General features: G+C 37.3%; 1 protein-coding gene across 7 annotated transcripts in view; it reads right to left on the bottom strand.

Moving 5' to 3' along the window:
- Positions 1-24,377, bottom strand: part of PIGK (phosphatidylinositol glycan anchor biosynthesis class K) — a 237,562-nt gene that overhangs the window by 196,639 nt on the left and 16,546 nt on the right. The window lies entirely within an intron of this gene.

Genomic DNA, 24,377 nt, shown 5'->3' with positions numbered 1-24,377 from the left:
GGAAAAAGGGGTTTGGGGATCACCTTTATTTGTTGTAGATGCACACAACTCACGCTGCTCCTAAAGTGCAGCCTGGTTTGACACACCACTTCTGAATAGTAGGAATGAAAACACTGGAACAGTTTGTCCCACTTCTAGAAGTGGCCTGAGAGCAGAAATACTGCAACTGATCGAACAGTCAGTGTGTGACCAAAGGATGCAAATAACATAGCAGTGGCCTAAATCAGACACTCCAGACCAAAAGGTTGAAATTAATAATCTAAACCTGTGTATAGCACTGATAGCTTTATTGACTGTAAATACATGAACACGGTTGCATCTGGCAATAAAAAGAAAACAAAATACCAGAGCTTTATGCACCACATCAGAAAAAGTTATTAGGTTTCCTATTAAAGAGAGGCTGAAATGGGCTATGTCGGGTTTGAGTGAATAGTTTTTAAAATTGGCCATTGAGAAATTTATCTACCATATCCACACTACAGAAGATTAAGAATTAGACCTTGGATTAACGCCAGGTATTTGATCTATCTGCTAAATCCTAGCTTCACACATATTTAAGGATAGGGTATGTTTAAACAACAGAAGCACTAATGTACATGGAAGATGCCAGTGCTTGAAAAGATGAGATCACCATTAACTCTGCTCTTCCCAAAAAGTGTGCTAATTAATCCTTTTCTTATCTTTTCAAGGGAATGCAAGATTTGTCTATAAACACGTTTACCACATCGATAGCCACAAAGAAAAGAAACAAACACTCGAGAGCATAAACATTCCAGGGAACTCCCTCACAATGTCTCCTTCATGGCATCAGTTTCTGCAGTTAAAGGGTCAAAACCAGTCTTTTGGCTACTTAAGAAAGCATTCAGTGTACACTTTGTTGCTGCAACCTTTGCTCAGGTGAGTGTGGATGTCCCCCTCTAAAAACCTGATACATGTAATACTGCAAACAACTTCATTCACTACCATAGTACTGAGCTTTGGTAAGCTGGACAGCTGGCAGCTTACCTTGGGCGACCTTGCAAGACTCTCTAGCAGAATGCTAATGTATATCTTTTGCAGTTCATTGCTGTGGAGTCTGAAAGTCACGTCTCTGAATGGGTAAGCAATTAGTGCATATTCAAAGAGGAGGAAAGGAGGGAGCTACGTCTACAGTGGAAATATGCAGGCGTTTCACAACTACAGCCAAGCACACCAAGATTCTTTGGTCCATGAATGCTGTGACCTCCACTTCATGATGCTTGCAGAACCTAGTGCAGCAGGTGGCATATTATCAAAGATGCCTTAAAAAGAGGATTGCACAAAAATGAACAATACAATATGGAGATAAAGGAAAAAATAAATTGAAGGCAAAAATTATCTTTGATGCAATGAAAAACTAAATCAATGTTAGACACAATAGGATTTATAATTATCTGAAGAAGGAAGCCACTGACTTGCATTGAAAAGAAAAAATATTTTACTTCAGCATGCTGGCCTTGCATGTTATGGTTTAGAAATGCAAAATACTTTCTGTAATCTGTTCACTTATTTTCAAATAAATGTGAAAGATTTTGACCCAAACTAGTTGTACAGACTTACTCCTGGAGTTTAAAAAAAATACCTGTCTCTGAATGCACAGCGATTTTTGTTGGACTTAATCATAAACAAGTCTGCTGGTGTTCCCAAAGTCTGCCTGACACATTGAGTTATAATCTGTTGCTTCATAAACTGGATAAAACCAGACAGTAACAAATGTTTCCTCTGTCTTTCTGTGATCTACACATAATTTCTTATCTAAAGAATTTCAGGTGATTAACATTTGTCAAGCCACACATTCTTAAACATCCCTAGATCCTAAAAAGAGGTAACAAGTTTACAGTATGTTTTTACACAGGTTGACCGATATTGTTTCTCTGCTTTTTTCTAGCCAATGAACTTTGTCAAAATATGTTTAGTCGCTGAAGGGACTCTCTGTTCTTCCTGCTCCTATTTTTATACTTAGGCAAGACACAAGAAAGGAATTAAAAAGAATATTAGCTTAAGTAAGCAGAATTGACTTTACTGCTACTGGAAAACAGATGACCTGTAAGGCCTCATTTTGTTATCTCAAATATTCCACATTTTAGGTAAATTAGAAAATCTCTTCTGAATTAATTTAAACTTCAACATGATGCTGCTGCTGAAGCACAAAATGCTAATCAAAAATTGGAGATAAAAAGACCAGCTTAGTGTCTCCTCTGTCACTGAAAAATCACTATTTGAGATCACAGCTAAAAGCAGATACTCACTTCTTAATGTTAATTCATTCTCACAGCAGGCAGGGTTGGGGTGGGGGGAAGAACAAGTGTCTCCCAAACTCAGGGCATGTTTATACAGACAAGTCCAGCAATATCAGAGGAGCTTCTACTGATGGTCCAAACCAGTCAGAAAAGAACACTGCCCACCCAGCTGAGCAAAACGTTCAATCTAGTCTGAAGTGTGTATGTCCTGTATCTGGTAACTGAGGCTGCAAATTTCCCCCTTGGACCAGGTCCTTCCTAATTGCATGGGAAAATGTTTAAACAAGTAGTTAAAAAACCAAACAAACCCCACAGCTTATTACCACTCTATGACTAGTAGTTTAGAAACCCGTGACTGAATTTCACAGAAATCTTGAAGAAAAAAAGACCAAACCCTCCCCTGCCACCAAATCACACGTGCAGTTTAAATTCTACTACCAGTTCATGTTAGAATTATACATTTTGATGGATAAAGCAAGCTTGTTCATTTTTCATAACTGAAAGTTCATCAGCAGTGCCTAATCTTTACATAGACCAATTCAATACCACCTGCCAGTGCACAGAAAGTCAGAAAAATCAGCAGGAAGATATTTTTAAAACAAAGAATTAACATGGGAATGTGCCAGGATAGCAATTCCATTATTTAGCGGCCACAATTAGTCTTTGTAGCAAAGTTCATATTTTGTTTAACACCACTGTTCCTTCCTGTATATGTTCAAATGAAACAATGTATCTGCATTTGTTTACATTGTTACACTTTTCAACAAGCATCCTTAAAAACCCTGTAGCAGACACATTTTAAGTCCCAGTATTTCTACATCTATGGTACAGATTCCTATTTTTTCAGTTCATGAGTCACGTTAATGTACCATCCAGCTATAATTTTCTCATGAGACTGCTTAGTTCACTACAAGAATCTGTCAAAATAGCAGTGGCAACATCTGTTCTCTGCCCAACACCATCCTCAGACCTTCTACCTTACCCCCTCCATGTCAAGCTTCCTACTTAACTTTTGTGCCCCTTTACTCCAATTAATCAATGTAGATAACTACACAGAACTACAGAAATGTTTCTAAGTGACTTTCAGAGATCATCCAGTTCAACCTCCCAACATCAGATCAGGTCAGCCATGACTTTGTCTAGCTGAGTCTTCAAAGCCTCCGCAACCTCTCTGTGTAACATGCTCTAGTGCTACTTTACCCTCTTTGCAAAAACATTTCTCCTAATATACAACCTGAACCTCCCAAGCCACAACCTACAACCAATGCCCCTTGTTAGCAAAAGAAGTTTACCTTAACCATCTCTGTAACTGCATTTCAAACAGTTACAGCCTGCTATTATATTTCCCATCTTTTCAAGGCTAAGCAAGCCCAGATCTCTCAACCACCTCTCACAGGTTGTGTTCTCTAGGCCCTGACCATCTTGGCAACCCCTCTCCACTGCCTCAGCATCTTTCTTGAAGGGGAAGGCCAGAAGCCAGACGCAGTATTTCAATGGGGCTTCACCAGCAAAGAGAGATAACAACAATATTGCTCAGTCTGCTAATCATATTCCTCCTCCTGTAGCACAGTAGGCAGCTTGCCTTATTGAAGCTGACGGCACTCTGTTGGTTCATACTCAACCTGGTGTCCACCACCGCCCCCAGATCCTTTACAGCAGGGCTGCTAATCAGCCTGTCAGCTTCCAGCCCCTACTGATAGGAAATAACAGGAAAAGACACCAATTGAACTTCTTTCTACCAGTGTATAAAGGAGTATATACTGGTACTGAGAACAGACCCAGGTTTTCTTGAAAGAAACATGCTATACGCTAGGCACTCAGAAAATTAATCATAAAAATTACAGTTCAGGGCTTTTGAGAAATGTTTTACTGTGTAATCAAGTCTCCCCTGAATGCTAGATATTGCATTTGATCTTTCTGGATCAAGATGCTCAGTAATACGTCTTCGTAAAGCAGACAACCAAGATACACCAAGAACTGCAAAACACTATACCACAAAACTTAACCAGCTGCTTTCCTTTCTTTCACCAGTACTGTTCCTTTCTGTAGCGAACTGTAAGAGTGGCCATGGCAGACAGAACTGAGTAGCATTCCAATCAGCTAGCAGTAAATGCTTTAGGTCTCCTGTCAACACGTGTACCTAGGTACCATTATATTGCTAAGCACATTAGGAGGGCTTTGCTTCACAGAAAGCTGCACAGAATGTACGGAGCTCTTAAGCTTTTTATCAGTCTTATCTTCTGGACCGTGATTTTCTGTTATTTATAGATGACTTGTGCACTTTTTTGTCTCAATTCTGCTTTTGTTTGTTCTTGTTAATGGCAGATGAAACCTCAAGTTCAGATACAAACACTTAGCTAGATTATATTCTCTGAGGCCAAGGTACTGCAGGTTACTGAGTCTGCTGATGTTGAACAATGAATCTATTAATGTTTGACCCTGTAAAGTAGTCATTCTTTTCCTTCATATTGGTATTTTAAGGCCTGCCTTTCTGTCCCCACTTATTTCATAGTATTAGGACTAAAAAGGACTCGTGTCTACCACAGACCACTGCATATTAACCAGACTACCCTATATTAAGTTCAGTGACTTTACAAACTTTATAGTCTTTAAGCCCGAACGATTTTAGTAGTCCACTCCCAGAACAAAAGCAGCAGCAAGTCATATTTTCCTTGGGTCAAGTACACAGCAAACCACTTACCAACCTCCCAACAGGCATGCAGCCTTCGGAATTCCCCTGCCTATGCAGGCAGGCCACTAGGTCTGAGGTCTGCAGGACTGAGAGGGGGACGCTATCTCCTTCTACTCAATTAAATGCTGTAGTAGTTCCAGCATCTGCCAGTTATACCTGTACAAGACATATGCCTGGATTTGCAACTTATTCCTGCTTGCAAACAGTAGTCTGGACAAGTCAGATTTCTAATGTTCCAAGGTGATTTCTAATCCAAATACTTGACACAAAATCCGGCATCTCAGACTCCTGCCAAGTCCAGACTTCCGATTACCTCACCCTCTTCTTGCTGGGAAGGGACAGATGCAGTAGCTCAGAGCATGCCACAAGCTATCAGCTCCCTTTCTCTCTGCAGTCTCCAAGGGACAAGGCTAAAGCAGGAACAGAAGCAGCTCTAAGAGCTACAGGCATGTCCCTCCCCATCTTTTCTTCTCAGTTACCTTAAGTTCTGTGCAGTGTTTTATTTGTCTTACTGCAAGAGTAAAGAGATAAAACCATTTAATACAAAAAAAAAAAAGCTTTTTTACAGAAGTTTCAGTTTATTTCCATACCAATGTTGATATGAACTCTGCAACATCTTAATCTTCAACATGGTAAATGCTAAACAATGTTTAAGCAAAAATCATCTTTAATAAGCACTAAAGCAAAAGCTACTTCAATTTTTTAGGAACTTAACATTTCATAGTAGTAGTACATTTTTCAAGAACACCTATATGGGTTGGACCTTGCCCACAATAAAAATAATTTATGAGTTAGTAGAATTATTATGCTAACAAAAATGTCTAACAAAGACTAATATTATGGAGTTATTTTTGAAAATGGGACTTATACTTCTAAAATTAAACTTTCAGTATTCAGTCAGAACATGCCCAAACTTAAGCTGACCATGACTTTCTAAGACTGTCTTATGGCAGTATATACATTAAATGGGTTGATCTGGTTTTACTCTCCAAAACAAAAACAAAACACAGAAAAAAAAATCCACTTCACACTTTTGTCAGAGGATTGTTCACATTTTGTTTTTAAACAAAATGTAAGGGTTTACATAAAAATGATTTGCAATTTTAACTAACATTTAAATAACTTAGTATTATTAATCTAATCTCAGTCTTTATGTCATTCCAGTGGTAGGTTCTGCCATTATTTAAAAGTCATTTCCTGCAAATGTTTACAATTTACAGAACATTGTATCAGTAAATCTGAATCTTAAGTATACATTATCAGTAGATATTACCAGCAAGAGACGGTGTAAAGCAGAAAACATCACAATGCCAATCTGTCATTCAGCTTTTAGAACTCCAGGCTCTCAATACACTTTATATAAAAGAACAAAATCTCCAATGCTGCTAAGGTCCTTCACAATCCTATATATAAATATATATGTGTGTGTCTCTGTGTATACACATACACATAAAATACAACTATGAAACTAAGGCAAGAATTAAAAGTTCTTTGGTTCATTTAGTACAGATAACGAGGCCAGATTTCTCTTTCGCCACCTGCATATGGAATAACTAACAGTTATACAAACAATGAAACAACTCCAAATGCACAATAATAAGCTCAAGGAAAAAAAAATCTAAAGTGACGGAAGCACAAGACATGCAATAGCTGGAAGATTTCTTTCTACGGAATTCTGTATGCTACATATTATCAAAGAAGTCTAGTAGAGTTTACATTCTGTCCTGTGACTTTTAACTTCGCTATTTTAAATATTTTGTGGAAAACAAACTTGATTTCTAAATAATCAGGTTTCTCTTATGTTTTCATGAACATTCAACATATCTGTCACCAAAATTGTTAGAGTACTTTGAATGTAAGCACCATGGTGGCATGTCTATATCTTGTATATGTTCATTGCTCAGTGGATCCTCACTCATGAGTGGGACTCCCATACACTATTGCAATATAAGTAACCAAAACAATAGGCAATGATATTTTTCAGTAGGAATATAAAAGTATTTTAATATACATACTATGAAGCCCTTCTACTTGAATAATCATAAAATTCTACTCTAGTTTTGGAGTTAATGAAAACCAGAAATGTATGATGGCAATCAAGTATGCTGGTCCTCTACCCGAGGAAACTAAGAAAAATTTTCTTTCTGCATTTTAAGTCTAATCTCTGCAGCAGTTTTTCTATGTCTATCCTATAGAGGCTATACATTCTAACAAAGTCTTACTGTAAAACTCAGAGTATGCATTGACTGCTTGTGGCTAGTATATGTATTCTTTATGGCTGCTGGTCAATTGAGATTTCATGGGCACAGGCTTTTTGTACTTTAATGTCTCCCTGCCTTCTTTCCTAAAATAAAACACCAAAACAAACAAACAAAAACAAAAACACCCCTGCTTTTGCTGCATTTATCAAGACTAGGATGAATGCAGCAAACACACCCATCCCTACTGATGACTATATAAGTCACTTTGAAATGAAAAATTTCCATTTCAGTAAATATACCGCACTGTAAAGTACTGAACTTTCACCAGAGAGCTGCTTAGTGACTGCAGTTATTGTCTTATTACAGAGTCCTGGACTGAAACATGATTATGTAGTATTTACTGATGCACTATATTCATTGAGAGATAAAGGCCTGAAAGACAGATACGGGGAAAAAACCAGTAAGAAGAACACCTGCTATCTCAAGCTGACTGCTAAGCAGCCAACAACATTTTCACTGAAGCACTCGCCCTTTAGCAGAGGCTGAAGTTTCTTCAGTATCACAGCAGAACCACGGTGCCATCGCCTTCTCAGAAGAGTTGGCAGCAGCCTGAAGTCTACTGGGAAGCCATACAAACTCTGGTAAAATAGGATTTATGATGAGAAGATGACAGTGCTGATGGCTCTCAATGTGTGGAAGACCCCAGGAATTTCTGCTTCTCAACAATGTGGGGTTTTTGTTACTCAAATACTTTTGCTACCAATCTTATGGCTATAAAAAGATGCTGACCAACTATCAGCCAGTGCATCTGTAGTAAAATCACCATCACGCAAGAGGTCTTTTCAATGGGGAGGAGAAGGAAGAAAAGAAAAAAAGTTAAAAAAAAAAAGAGCCATTGAGAGATTATATACCCAGAATTCAAGAACATGGTATGGCAGTGCGATACAAACTGATAATGTTATATTATAATCACCTCCAGAGTACAATGAAGGAGTATTTTCAGGTTTGGGGGTTTGTTTCATGGTTTTCTGGTTTGGATGTTTTTAAACAAAACATACTAGAACCACTGATCTATTAGACATACTACCCTAACCCTTACAGGCCAACTGCATACATCATATTTCAAAAATTATTTTCGTCTTAAACCTTATTTACTCCACTTCCATCAGGACAGTAAATTGACAGTACACTGCTGTAACTTACTGTTTGAAATCTGGTTTTCTCATAAACAAATAGTTTTAATTGTATGTACACAATACTGCTGTAAAGGTAAGCAAATCCAAAGTGAAACTGGCAGAGTATAAATTGCAAAAGAGAGATCCTAAGAGAGAATTCTCCAAGCAGATAAACCTGAAAATGCCTCAGTAAGCCCCGAGGAAGGATATTATTTCACAGCAGCCACTTCTGATAGCACAGTGAAACACAGTGGAAGTGCTCTGCTACTTCATCTGTGAGCTACCACCCCAGCTATGACTACAGCATCCTGACACCAGCCTACACTATAAGAAAGGCAGATAAGCAAGTCTAAGCCAAAAGCAGAATGCACTAATTTTTCTTCTATGTGGAAAGAGCAGTTTAAGACAGAGTTAAATGTTAAATTTTAATACCTATTGTACATAATCACAAATGAAAAAACAAAGACTATATTTTAATTTGGGGAAAGATATCCTTTCCCCAAATTCATTCATCTGGAGAGAAGTATTTTGCAAGGTGATTTATTTGCTTGCACCACCTAGTGGGTTTAGTTTAATCTACCAAAATAGTCAGAGCTCAGTCATGTTCCTACCTTGTGACATTAGTAACCAACTGCATTTTCTCACAACATGCTTCACATTTCAACCTTGCATGACCCACTAACAGCACTACACTTCAAAGTTTCCACACATCTGTAAAAGCATAGCACACAAAAAATGCTAGAAAACAATAGCTATTTTTACTCATATTAAGTTTGCACGAATTTAACAGAGATGTCATAAAAAACTGTTTCACAATGTAATGTTTATGAGTTTCTGATTTGAAGTACATGTCAACAGTACCCTGTCAGAGTGAACCATACATAATCTTGACAGTCTTAACAGATTGCGTGATGTGATAACAAGGCCACACACTGAGATTTGGAAGATTTCTACAGGACTTTTGAATCAAACCTCTGGCAGAGGCAGGTACACAGTGCGAAGGGCTCTGCCTGCAGGAAAGGGGGCTCAGCAGGGAGCAGCAACCAACTGCAGCAGGACCGAGCACCTACGCTGCCTGTGTTGTAACTGTTTCTGGTTGTTCCACCCCAGTTTGTGCTTAGAATGCACTGCCCCCGCACAAAACTTTACTACATGAAGTCCAGCCACACTGGAAAAGTTCTTTTCTCAGGTCAAATCCCAACCCGATAATAGACAAGAATTCCTTAAATATGCCACTTAGGACTTGTATTTAAACACTGAACTGATCCAGAATATGTTTTTCTCATAATTATTCCTAGGAAAAATTCACATACTACAGTAAGTAGTCTGTTGCATTTGATCTGGAGCAGAAATCACACTACAGAGGCACTACAGAATGTTTTTCAGATGGGGCAATTAAATAAACAAGACATCAGTGCCAAAGTGCTTCTAAATCTCCCACCTAAAGTTTCCAAAGTAGGGACCTTAAGCATTTACAGAAGTTCATACCACCTTTCTTCTTTTTTACAACATTCAGTATTTCACTATTTCAGCTTGATCAGTTTCAGTTCTCACTTCAAAACAGACATATATTTGTAACTCATACAATATCAGAGAAGAGAAAAACCCACTATGCCCACAATAAGGAACTCATCACAAACGTTTCATTTGGACTCACAGGAAGACTTTGGGGAATAATGCAAAACTTTTTACCCTTCTATAAACTTCCGTATGAGAGGAGAGGAAAACATTTTCATTTTATAGTGGTTTATAAAATAACCAAAATCTGTTTATTCAGAAACAATGCCTTTTTTTCCCAGAAGAAACAGCCACTAGTAACAACTGCACTGACACGTATGCAAAGTCCCAGGCTATGGTACTGTCTAGGACAGTTAAGTACTATCTACTACTATACGATAGACTCGTATTCTAACAATATCAGAGGATAACTGCCACAACCAAGCAGACACCAACACAGACCTTGAAGAGACAGCAAGAAGTGAGTCAGACTGTATTTTAAAGAAAGGATAAAGTGGTTTTTGTTTCCCTTTTTGTACTCAACCTTTTAGATTGTTTCAACACTCATACAAAGCACTGTTTCAGGATAGAACATTAAAGTGTATTTTTCATAGTTTCCCTATTTGCTTAAGGTTACAACATGGGCCATTTTGCTCTATGAGGGCTAAGATCAAATTTAAGACTTAATAGCTGCATAGGAAGTAGAAAAGAAATTATGTTTGCTATTTTATCCCATGTATGTTTTGATGTTCACTCACATAAAATATAATTCTGCGCAACTATGCAGCAACATATAAGCAAAACACTCGACTTCATACCCAATGTCAAATCACTGCAGAATGCTGACTCCATTCAAACAGACCAAAAGAAGAATCAAAGCTCAGTCTCTAAATCAATCACCGATATCAGAACATAGGTTCAGAAACAAAGGCACAGCCAACTGACTGTACATGTTATTTTATGTAAACTTGTTATGCACGGGCAACTCACAGCCCTAAACTTACTGACACTGCTTGCTCTTGAAATTTTGATGTCCAAGAATTTTAAAGATGCCTCTGCCACTCCTGTACCAAAGGCAATGCTACGCAGTCACTTGACCCAACATACCATCCCATGAAAAACTTGTGGTATCCCCACAGTGGGACCATGTTTATTAGGAAGACTTTTGGTCATGTTTATACCATGAAAAGCATTTTCAGAGCCTATGCTACCACACAGGTTAAGATTGCAGTGATTTAGAAAACCATCTGCAGAGAAGAAAATAAGAAAAAAAACTTCATAAAACTTTTACCTATTTTTCACCAAATTCACAAAAGTATCTCCTTAATAGGGTCTAAACGGACTCCAACACTAAAACTTCTTTATTAACAGTGGCCCTCATTTTTATTTTAAAGACAATTTGCTGCTTATCAGCAGTTTTTAAGTGATAAAAGCTGAGTATTAATGATATTTGCCTTAATTTCATTTTTATTTTTTAATGCTTTATGAAATGGCCCTCATATTTTCTGTTACATTTCTTTTTACTTAGCTTCTGTCTAAAGCACTGATGGTTGCTATGGTAACTTTGGCTTTTTCCCCCACTGTTCATGCAGGTTTTCATCAAACCCAATGACTTTTTTTAATCTTATCTGCTCTATAACAATAGTTCCTTGACTAAGGTGCTATATACTGTACCAGATGAGAATCCTGGTATTTCATAGTAGTAACTGGAAAAATGATAAGTTTTGCTAAATTCTGAAAACTAGCAATTAAAGTGGGTTTTTTTTAGGGGGTTGATTGTTTCTTAAATGTATGACTACATTTCTTTCTTTCTTTTAATCTGAATATTATTCAGGTAAAATATACTAATTAACACACCAGTAAATATAAGATAAAGCAATTTTTAAAAACAGTAACACTTAAGGAACAGAAGACTGTGTGGTAACTTTTTTGAAAGAAAATTAATCACTGTTGTTTCACGTAGACTAAGCAGGACACAACTAAACAAAATGAGAACGGAGTTATTTTCTGCACTACCACTGCAAATTAACCGCGGTTCAAATCTTCCTGTCACAGAAAAAAATACTTTAATAAAATATTTCTTAAGATAAGCACATAGTCCATTATCAAGTTGCTCTATAACCTACAGGAAAAACTGCAAATGCCAACAAACAGATGAAGCACCTGCAAAGGCTTGCACCATTTCCAAACACTCTTCACTCAGATTCTATTTTAAATCTATTTTTCCAAGAATATTTAAGTTTAGGGTTAAATTCTTCAATGCAGATTTGTTCCAGAAGTTTTACTTTTCCTTGAATTAATGCATAGGAGATGCTCTCTAGATATCTTCTACAGGACAATGTAATCTTTTTCTGCTCCAGATAGGAAGCACCTCTCATGAATACTTACCACCTTACTCACAAAAAGTAACTCAGGGTTCAGTCACATTGAGCTGATTCAATAATTACACAAAATTCATCCAATATACAGGACAGAGCATTAAATACATAAATCCATACCAAGCTATTAGCAAACATTAACTATTTCACTCACTAAATAAGGCCCAAAAGTAGCATTACGGGACTAAAGTTTTACTTGAATATTGTCACCTGCATCTGGCCCCTAACTTTACGCTGTAATGTACACAGGCAGGGTCGTGCTGGAGACAGTTTGGTCCAGCTCAGTAGAGTAGGCTATTGAAACAACCTCTGGTAAAATTAATTCACCTTTAACACTGTTGTCCTCTTAAGCAATATCAATAATACGAGCAAAAAATAGAAAGGCTTCACAAACGAAGAAAATTACTATTTCATAGAATTCAACCCTGACAATGATTTTGCATTAGTTTGTTTGGGGATGAATTGTATTCAGTATCCATTTGCCTCAACAATAACAATTCGCCTTTTTGTCATATATTATGGATATGGAATTTTTTTCTTAATTTCATGTTTTATAACCAGAAACACATTCAGTTTTTTGACTTGGGTAGATGACTAACATGTATATTGCTGTTTATTTCCAATTATATTGATTTTCTGATTCCCTCCTCTCCTATTAAGTTTTTTTTTCAATTCAGTTTGAAAAGAAGCATACCTAAAAATTACTCTTTTACTTTACAAGGATAATTACCAGTGAGAATAATTTACACTTCATTTCAGCAATTTTGTTTCTTTTCAAATTTCTGGTGAAGTTAGTTTTATTATATAATTATTCTTTTGTACAATTCTGATTACATTTAGCAAAATAATCTGATTACTAGATGAGCACAGTAGGCACAAAATGCATTAATACATTAATTATTCCCTGCTTCAATTTATAGTACACTAGCTTTACTGAGACCTCAGTTTGTTACCATGTGCAGGTTGCATATTCATTTGGCACATTAAAAGACGGTGGGATTTCCTCAGTAGGTGGGATTTCCTTTCTAATGATATCTATATCAGCCATAGTTTCTACAGCTTCCTCTTACGCTCACAGCCAGATATAGGCAGCAGTCGCATAGCAATTAGGTCTGTCCCATAGCTGCATTCTATGATATAATCACTGACATGTAAAACGAGCTTCCCTCCTCTCCCCCGTCCTTTTTTTTCTAGTCTTGTAAAGGACTTTATTTTACATCCAGAGAAAGTGGAAAGAAGTGATTAGAAACCAGTAAGAAACAATTATCTCAGATATCTAAAAACTCAACTAAGTACCTCTTGGGTGATGTACTACCACAAATAAATTCCATGTCACACTACTAATCACTATTATTCTAAGGCATCTCTTGCATCTATTATTTCCAGCCATAAAACTTACATATGCGTACAGAAAATTCAGTACAGTGATAATGATAATCTTTTAAGAACGGAACTGTAATTTTAAATGCTTTATATTTAGTATTAGCTGAATTTAAAAACAGTCATAATTTGGCACATAATTACCAAATGACTCATGTATACTTGCTCATGGTGTTAAAGAAATAATTATGTTTGCATAAAACCCTGATAGTGCAATATAATAGTGCAACATAATAAGAATTTTGTGAGCAGTAATGGAAGTCCTCTGTTTGCAGAATATCTGCACCACCAGTACATTACTTTTTTTCACGCTCCATCACCAAAACAGGAAGCATGTCCCTCTCCATAATCTTTCAACAGCCACCAGTGCTGCTGCAAGCATCTCCAAGAATGGCGACTGGAGAAGCTGTTTTCATGGTGCTGCTTAGAAGTTTGCTCATTAGTAACTGAGCAGACAAACACACATCACTTAAAATACAACAATTATTACTATAAAACATTTAGCGTGACCCCTGATGTAAACCACCTTTGAATCTATGGCATGGAAAGTCTTCCTGCCACAGCTAGCATAATACTTTCTCCTGTCCTTCCTAAATTACTTTATAAACCCACAGATTAATATGCAGTCTATTATTTTTCAATAGTGCCATTAGAGTCAAAAACCACACAGAAATATTCTGTTTTAAGGACAATTTTCCATCTCACCACATTTTTTGTGCACATACACAGTTTCCAGTTTTAAAACATTACAGCAAAGTGCAGATTTATCCATTTTACATATACACCCTATGTTTTTATGGAGACATTTGTAAAAGTTCCTATACATCTAATAAGACAGAAATCAGCTCAGAATATTTTGCAATAAAGTACCTATTAGTAAAAACTGTATCAGAGGGAAACCATACACAAAGGAAAAAGGAACTAGGGCACTCTATTTGACAGCTAAGGAAGAAACAGAGGTTACGTCCTCTATGGCTGAGATTTAGAGCAGTTTCACTTAGTGCCTGTTCTGCTCCAATTCCCCAGATAAAATTTAGACCTACAGCAAGCAGTCTTCATTCCTATTTTATTCTAGCGGGAAGTCATGGTTCAGACTCTGAAGTAACCAATAGAAAAAAAAATACTAGTCAGTGGGGAACTATGAAGCTTAAATATTATGTTACAGTTAAATTGAGATAAACTTTACAGTAACTACAGGGTTCATTATATTCTCACAAACTAAAATGAGTCATAAATTGCTAAATATGTGGAGATATAACTTTTGTCCTGCTATTTCAAACAGAAAAATATTACTGAAATTTTAGAGCAGCTGAGACATACCTATGGAAGCATGTCTCATTCGCAGGTAACACAGGACCAGAAATCATCCAGGAATACAAGTAGCCCTTTCTGACTTTTTATCTCATTCGAATTATTTAATACAAATATGATATTATATGCACTACCCCACTGTGAAATTTAAATAGCTACTGAGGAACTACAGGAAAAACATACTCTTATCGGCCTCTCTCTCAGAGTTTACACTTAAGTAATCTTTCCAATTGCACAGAAAATCTAACCATTCCTATCCTTTAGGGCACCATGCTGCTCCGGAGGAAATTCAGATGTATAATCTGCAAACCAGATTTGTCCCTAGTTTAGGAAAGCCTCTGCCAGCAGAACCATCACCCTGGACTGCAGTTCCAGGAAGGCAGCCATGGGGAAAACATATTGGCACCAAGCAGCCGCAGCCCTCCTGTCCTTCTAAGAGCCCATATGGGGTCTGCACAAACTGAAAAGCAAGTCGTGCTGTCCAGCAGGATGCCTTCAGCCACTCTGGCTAGCACATCCTAGCCACAGATTAACTCTGCCCCCTCCGTGATGCAGTGCCCTCAGTGAGGAGCAGAAAGACCATCTGTTCTCTCCTTGCAGTTAATCTCCCTCCCAGCGAGGGCAGCAGGCTCTGCTATGCCAGCAGAGCACAAGTTAAACAGACTTACAAACTACCTGGGACCAGCTACAGTACGGGTACAGAATGTGGGATATGCACTTTAGTGGCTTACTCTGATAGCTAATTGGGCTTTTCTAAGCAGAATAAATGAGCCCAGCTTTGGCTTAAGAACATGCAATGTCCCAGGCTGGCAAAACCACTTTCAGTAAAGGTTAGCTTGATGGGCATACTCAGATTCCTAATGTTAAATGTTAGAATTTTTTGCCGAGTAAGTACAAGAGGTAGCCCACTTCTACAAAGTAGCCTTCCACACATCTTCTGAAGCTGTATGAATCCAAATGTCTGTCATTTATCATTCATCACTGAAAACCCAATAATCTAATAAACATTTTTAAAATATTGAGATAAGAAACATACAAAGAGTGAAAATATACCAACAATTTAAAGATTATAATCTGAAGATTATTCTGAAAGATGAGCAGAGTTTTTCCTTGCCCTTCAGAGTGTCTAAAAATGGCCAATATTATTCACTCTTTGTATCTGGTCCCTGCAGAACTGATTTTTTTGTATTTTTTACATAGCAATTACACAGAGAATTACACAGAAAATACGACTGTAAAATTAAAAGCCCAGCAACAGGAGGCAGGAGGAAGGTACAACATTGTTAATTGTTTCAGTTTCTGATCAACCATTCTCTTCGTACTGGAACAAATTTGTACATCAGCTAGACTTCAGCAACGATTTTTTTAACTAATAGGAATAGAAGTTTAAAATAGCTATCACAGAACTCAAGGAACTTTTGCTAAAGCAACTGTGAATACCAATACTCAACATTTATTCTTCCCTTCCCCACAGGAAAGGAAATCCTCGCCTCCACTGTGGTCTTGCCTTCTCTTGGGATCTACTGGATTGAACTATTCATGCCTGAACACTTGGCAGGAGTGGGAGGGAGACACACTCTCCCTCTCCAAATTTGCTTCTAAATCCTCATTCCTGCAAGTCACCAGAATGCTATGCAAGTAATGCTGTACTCTCATTAATTCCATATAGGATGTACAAAGTGAAAGTGGAATTCCCTAAACAATACTCGTGGTTTCAATTTATTTTTTGGAAATCCAATGATTTGAACCATTCCCACATCCATAAGAACCATAAATATTGTTTGGTTATACAAAAACCTAGTAATTTCAGTTTGCAATGAAAATATGTTTGTTCCATTTATGATATGAGAATATACCGCTTTCAGTGGTAATAAATTCTGGTGCTATATTACAAAATATGAACACGCCTCTACACATATACACACAGTAGGAATTCCCAGTTCATTTTGTGAAAGAGAAATCCTGCCTGTCTTTATGTTCCAAGTTAGATCTGACCTCTGGGCAGATGACTAAAGGGTTTTCATGCTTTTTAGATCTTTTTCAGTATTATGTAGTTGTGGCCAATTTAGTCTTGCTTTTTAAACAGTAACTGGCACAACAGAGATGAGCTGTCACTGTTCTATGAAAGCTGAACATCCACAATGGCCACTATATTCCCTTGCAGCTCCAGAACCTCTAAATAGTAACTGAAGCCAACTGAATTAAGTTTCCTAGGATTCAAAAGACACTGCACCACATCCAACCCCTGAATAGTTATTCCTCCAACTCCCTTTGAATCCAACTTTCCTCTTTTTTCTTTTTCCACTTCAGGGGATGCAAAACACTCTATTGTGTTTCATTGCTTTTTGTTTGTTTCTCCTGGTATTTACCAATACCAACCTTTTGTGCAATCATGGTCTCCTGCCTGCAAAAATGCTGAATAAATTTCATTTTGCAGCAAGTTCTTTGTTTATAGAATTACTTTCTTTTTCTGAAAGATCAATCTCACCACACAGATAATATTCTGCTGTCCTAGAAAATGTCATACAATAATCTCAGTAGCTTGGGCACTCTGGTAGATGTATTCAGCATCTGTTATTTCCCCTCCCACAGTTTCTATAGATTTCTGATACCCTTGACCAAGCACATGAAACAATCTCATTTTGTAAAGTAATATTAAACAGTGTTCAGCAAGCCACCTGCAAATCCACGCCTTTATGTGATCAGAATCACCTTTTGTAATCACCTCTAGTTTTCTTTCCATCCTTTGATGCAATTGTGATTACCTTGCTCTCCCATTGCCAGAAATTCACACTAGTCTATTCAAACTGCTAACTGGATAGAAGAGAGATGCCTAACAATGCCTTTTTTGAGTTCTGTTGTTTTCCTCTCACAACTCACATTTCACTTTTTTGCTAAAAAACTATGGCCCTTAGTATGCTCACTATGAAGCTTAACTTCTCAGATGTAGTAGAGCTTTCAGAATTAAGAAGTGCAGGGAAGCATCTTACTGTCTTCCAGATCGTCATGCAACTCACCATAATCAATAATAGGGCTTCAAGGACATGAATTTCAGTAATAAATTTAATAGTTCTAGGATAAGAGCTTTGGTCCACCAAACACCTGACTTGAGAAAAGCTTCTCCTATTGGGAGGGCTGGGAGATGCAGATAGAGATCATTTTACGGTCTTTTAGCCATCAGTTATATAAGTGTGTTGTGAAGGCATAATGTCCCTTTCTCCCCCACAGCTTTGGACAAGACATGAATTTTCAGCGGCAGAAATCTCTGACCATCTGGAAGGTAATCCCTCAGGCACTCAAAAAACAAGTGTAAGCTTTTTCACAATATCGAAAACAGGGAAAGACTAAGAGCATTTGCATATGCCTTAATACCATATTAAAAAAAAAAAGCCAGCAAACAGTAATGTTGCTTGAGCCCTGGAGATTTAATAGTTATGTGTCCAGATTAATTTCTGGGGCATAAGGAATGCTAATGTATGCTTGGCCACTAAATTCCAAAGACCTAAGTCCCATAATCACTGCTTCAAGCTGCCTGTTTGCTTTTTGCTCCATTTCTCTACTGCCTAGAAATCTTTTTCTTAAATCACACGAAAAGCGTATTGTGATGAAACATCAACAGCAGCAACTCTCGTACTTTTGACAAGAAGTAAATAATATTAGAATTTTACTGAAATTACATGCTATCTCAAAGTGCTGAAAACCTGCTAAAATACATGAAAATATTTCCTGGGCAGACTTATGCCAAATACTACAGCTGTTTGCATGGTCTTCTTGAGCAGCAACAAACAGTACACAACTACAGAAGTACCTCTAAGAACAGACATTAATTTGTATTTAGCACCTGGACAGCAAAGCAAGAAGATCAAGCCAGGACCTCCATATAAAGAGCACTAGAAAGACTAACGAGCACTTCAGGAGACTAGTATTATAGAGCAGCCCATTCAACTGCAAAAATAAAAGCAGGTAAAGATCACACAAGGGAGAAGAGATGAAGAAGAAATGACAAGACAAAATGAGAATGCTACATAGGAAAGGTGTAAAAAGGAGTGGGTAAAGCAAAACAAAACAAAAAAAACCCTAGACTGAATCGATTTCTGGAAATTCTCAGCTATCTAGATGATGTTAAAATCTACTAGATTTGCTTAAGACTTCTCTCTAAAACTGCCATGCAACAATTTTAGACATTACCTGTCACCTAACACTATGATGTGTACAAGTCGATTGGCATATGCAAGTCACTTAAGAACATGTAGCTTGATTCAAAAGCTGAAGCTAATAAAAATACTGCCATTGACTTGCATGTGCTTCACAGCACCTCTGCAAACCAGTAAGTTTGTTTTGCTGTCAATGCCTCTTAAAATTATATGTAGGAATAACTATAGGTAGGTTCAGCAAAGTAGCGGTCTATTGAAAACATGAAATTACAGAGGCACAACCTGGTACTACAAGTTAAAAGCTTCTCATAGAAGAAATGCCAGATGCCACACAAAACCCCACCAGACGTTGGAGGAAGAGGGGAGAAAAAAAATCATCCAAGACCAAAGAAAATCTGACTGAAGAGCTATAGTTTTGCAACAAAACATTTTTTTTTTACCAAAAAAATCCCAAATCTGTCAAAAAGTATTGTCCAAAAAAAATCATTGCAAATGAACAAATATTAAAAAGCAGCTTTGAACAATATATTATATCTTGCTAAACAGGGACTATAATTACCAAGCATAACACTTCAGTGTATTTAGCCTTCCCAACACAATTTATACCTGCAGTTCCTTTTGATATTGTCAGTCATCCTTATTTATTTCATACTGATGTTATACTAGTGAAATTATACCCTCCTATATAATTTTTCCTACCATAGCCTTCATATTAATTTTAGTTGCATTACCTTGAAAAGTTTTTATGCTAACAGATATAGGAGCATGTGTATATATGTGCATATGTATATATTGATCTATCTTTAGGTAGATATATTTACAAAATACTCTAAGAAATATAGCAATTATATTTAAGAACAAGTACTAGTTGACCCATCTTTTTTAATTACTTGTAGGCTATTAAAACACACATGGATTAAAAAAATCCACGCTTACAAATTTATTCTGCTATAATGGTAAGACATCAGAGGAAAATATACTACATGTGTAATGGATTAGTGTGTTTCATAAAAAAAAGATGAAATCCACCTGAAGATTTTTCCAGAAAAAAAAAAAGCTACCTGGAATTATCAGTGTCATAATCCCACTGTCAATTCAATACAGATTAGTAGAGGCCTGCTAATTTATACGTACTTTTTCTATTTATACATGATACTGAAACGCATTACATCTCCACAAGGTTGCTGTCCAATGGGAAAACTGGAAAATAAAACAATCTTCCATTATCCCCTCAAGCAACAAACAAGTTCAGCTCCTCCTTTCCATCCCTTCCCCATCTAAAGTAATTTCAAACTGATGATATAAAGGGGGGCGAGGGGGTGGGAGCCACGAAAACCCCCCTTCAGGTCACTAAAGCCCCCGACCCGCTGCGCTGCCCAGAGCCCCGCTCCGGGGGCTGGAGCCGGTGGCGGGAGCTCGCCCGTTCCAATGCTGCCCCCTGCCGGCCCCGACCGGGCACCGCCGCCGCCTCCCGCGGCAGCCCCGAGATCCACCACGGCTGGTGCTGAGGGGAACTGACCCCCTGCGCTGGGTGGGGGCCGGCCCAAACCTACGGCTGCAACGTACAGCTCGTCCTGTCACCAGAACACGCAGAGCAACCTTAGTCTTTCAAAGCCTTCGCATGAAGAGGAGGTGGAAAATACAAAGAGGGGAGAACAAAAAAACTGATGTGAATTTATCACTGACGTAACACCAAATCAGGATGCAAATGAGAACTGGGAATTTCTCAGAGAACAAGAGCTTTCAGAATTAGTCCTCAAAATGATTAATAAAACTTAAAAGAATTGCAAATCTGAGGCATCTGATAAAAAGTGAGCAGTGATTTCAGAACAAATCCCATCTTTTTATTTTAAGAAAAGCCCACTGAGCTGAACAGCATCTACTAGCCAAAAAAATTACCTATTGCTTCACAAACTGGATCCCCATGGATTCAGGAACATACAACAGCAGCTTTACTTATTAAGCACATCAAACTGAAAATAACTGGTGGAAAAGAAGAAAGGACAGGAAAGAGACAGAAAAGAGACTATCACAAAAAAATAGATTGAGAGAACATTAGCTATTAACATACTGCAAATGAACCAATTACAATTATTCTCTGTTACACAAGCATCCTTCCTAACACAAGTGGCCAATTTATTTATTTTTAGGAAAATAGTCACTGCCAGTAGTGCCACAATTCTTCTTAACAGAAGTATTAAATATGAAGCCCAATTCTCAAAAGCAATGAAACTAGGATGGTTTTATATGACGCTGTCTTTAATTCATTTCTTACTACCCTCAAGAGAAATATTCATCCCAATTTTTACCAACGTTTTCCGCTGATACACATCTTTTCCTCATGATAGGAGCTGAAAAGGAGAAAGTGTTCCAACTGGCTGTAGAGTTACAATCCAAGTTTAAGAGACACACTAAACTCTGCAAGGCTGCTTCTCTGAAGATGCAGGATTTCTTCTACTTCTTACTGTTTACTTTTTCTCTTTCACGGGGATTTAGACAAAATATAATCAGCTGAAGCCTCAGAACCCCTAGACTGTCAGGTTTTCCGCTAAAATTGGCAGCTACAAACCCAGTCAGGACTGCAGTAGCTGCAGAACAAGCCCTTTGAAGTGAACATAGCTTAGATTCAAACTGCTGTGAAGAAAGGAAACAGCAGAGGATTCTTCTTTTATTTTTTAAAGCTTTTACTCACAATATTCAGCTACTACTATGTGGACAGAAAGAAAGCCTCCTTTGGTTAATTAGTAGTTGTTCTTTGTAGGAGTCTCAGCCAAAGCCAAAGGAAACTTCAAAGGCCTCGCTCATCAAATGTCACAGCTTGTGCTCAACATGAAACTGCCAGTTGTGATCTGCTTGCACAGCTATAGCTCACGCTGAACTTGGGAGTAGATCTGTATTACGAAGTAATTGCTAAGCAATTGTGCAACAAAAGAACAAACTTCTATTGAAAAGATTTGGCAAAGTCACAGCAGTGGGTTAGATGAAAACTGGAACAGTCTGCCAGCAGTATGATCCCAATACACATTCATGCCTCACATGATGGCATCTTCTTTACCATTATCTTTGTAATTGGTGGTTTATCTCTTGTTTGTTTGGTTTTTAATGCCCTTATCTGCACATGTGACACTTGCAACTTTAAAACAAATCTAATCTAATGCGGACCACTTAAGACTTCATCAGAGTTGAGGTCTGTATTTCATTTTGTGGTTATGCTCTTAACACGAACACTCTGTAGCATTCTACTGCCACCAGTGTGTAAAAGGAAAAAGGTACCAAGCTAACATTGAGGGAATAATAAAACAAAGATGAAATGATTCATAAAGGAATGAAGCCAAGAGACTACATCAAATATTAAACCAATAAAACCTCTGCAAATTATCTTTTCGGGGAAAAAAAAAGTAACTGGAATGCAATACAGAAAAAAAGGAAGAGACTTTTAAAACAGTATTAGGCATGAACAAGGTGCACCAGAGCAGCTCCCCTCGGTGACTCTATTCAAAGATCACATAATTTGTGAAGTATTCTGACTTCTTAACATCCTCAGAAATAGACGTGTGTAATGTTTATAATATCCTTTAAGTAAAACCAGAGTAACTAGTTCTTACAGAGTAGATTCTCCAAAATTGGATTTTTAAAAAGCATTAATAATTTCACTTCAAGCTATAATTCTTAAATTTGTGGTAGCGAAACAGATCTCTGTCATATCAAGAGGTACTGACCTCAGAATTCGGTTTAAGGAATTGATTAAGCACTCTACATCACTACCTATACAGCTATACTACAATTTTCCAGCACTTTTCTATCAAGTCCATACTTTCTTCTCCATTAAAAAACACTCTCTATAAACTCTTCCAAAGTGGTAACGAGAAACTGAGAACTGAAGTACTTTTCTGGAAAAACTTATCTCAATATAGTCAATGAATAACTGTTTTACATGAGACCACTTAAAAATGGTCATACACGTTATACACGAGGCAGTATTCGATAAGCTGCTGCTGCGTGCTTCCATTCCTAGGCGCATATGTTCTCAAAGACTCTCTTCAAGCTAAAGGAGAACTATTTAGCTATTAAACCAGCATGTTCCCATCCCTTCCAATTTCACAGATTTAAGTTAACCAGAATTGCCATGATAATGTAATACAGCTTTCAATAAATATCAGAGCCTGTCACAAGGATAACATTCCTCTCTGTGCATGTGCCCATTTCTCGACATTGCTTCCATGTGTCCAATTCAGTAGTGTGTCAGATACCTATGTGGGTTTATAATTTGTGGACAATTAAAAGGAGAAATAGGTTTTGGACAACTTTACTGTTCTGAAGCAGGAAACGACTGGTTGGGATTTTCAGCTTTTCTTTTTGAGTTAGTTTGGTGCCAACAGATGAGGTTTTTTAGATAAGTTTTCATCATGGTTTTTGACTGGTGAAGTGTCTATTATTTGCCAAAAGCTTTTTTATTCTTCAGAGAAAAAACAAATTTAGTGCTACTAAATACTATTCTAAACTAAGGAGCCACAAAATTATTTTAAAATATATATTGTTAGTACTAACGCGCACGATACGGATAAAGATATAGCAAGAAAATAAAATACGAAATACACTAAACCATGTAGGATATTTTTAATTATGAGGACCAGAGTTACTGTTATCCTTAGAATAGAATAGACTATTTCAGTTAGAAGAGACCTACAACAAGCTAGTCCAGCTGCCTGACCACTTCAGGGCTGTCCAAGTCAAAGCATGTAATTAAGGGCATTGTAACACTGACAGACTTGGGGCATCAACCACCTCTCTAGGAAGCCTGTTCCAGACCACCCTCTTGGTAAAGAAACATTTCCTAATATCTAGTCTAAACCTCCCCTGACTACTGTAAAGTTAATAAAAATGCTATCCACTTAGTTCTTTGATTTCAGCAACAGTAAACAACAAGGTAGACAGTAATTTACATAAATTTATGGGTTGAAAAATATTTCATCCCTGGTATAGCAAATTATTTCAATCCTTTTTTTTCCTCCTCTCCCAGAGGATAGTATCATGAAACATAAAAGATGCAACAGAAATGGAAGTACAATGCTAAATAAACTCTACAGTACAACCACATCTTCCTTTACAAGTTCCCAATAGGTGGCAACAGAATACCAAAAATACTAAGTAATTTATAATTCTTTCTTTGTCCGCAAAGTAATGGAAGCTCCATTACAACTTCTGTCAATGAACACGCACCAGTAATTTTATGCAAATGAACTGCTGCATCTCAGAAACAGAAATTCTCAGGACAGTTAATATCAAAAGCCAGAGAATTCACAGAACAGAAACAAAGCATTTATTAAAAAG

This window comes from Grus americana, chromosome 8 (genome assembly GCF_028858705.1).
Source record: "Grus americana isolate bGruAme1 chromosome 8, bGruAme1.mat, whole genome shotgun sequence".
Taxonomy (NCBI): domain Eukaryota; kingdom Metazoa; phylum Chordata; class Aves; order Gruiformes; family Gruidae; genus Grus; species Grus americana.
Note: the sequence above shows the minus strand (reverse complement) of the source record. Positions and strands in the feature narration are given on the sequence as shown.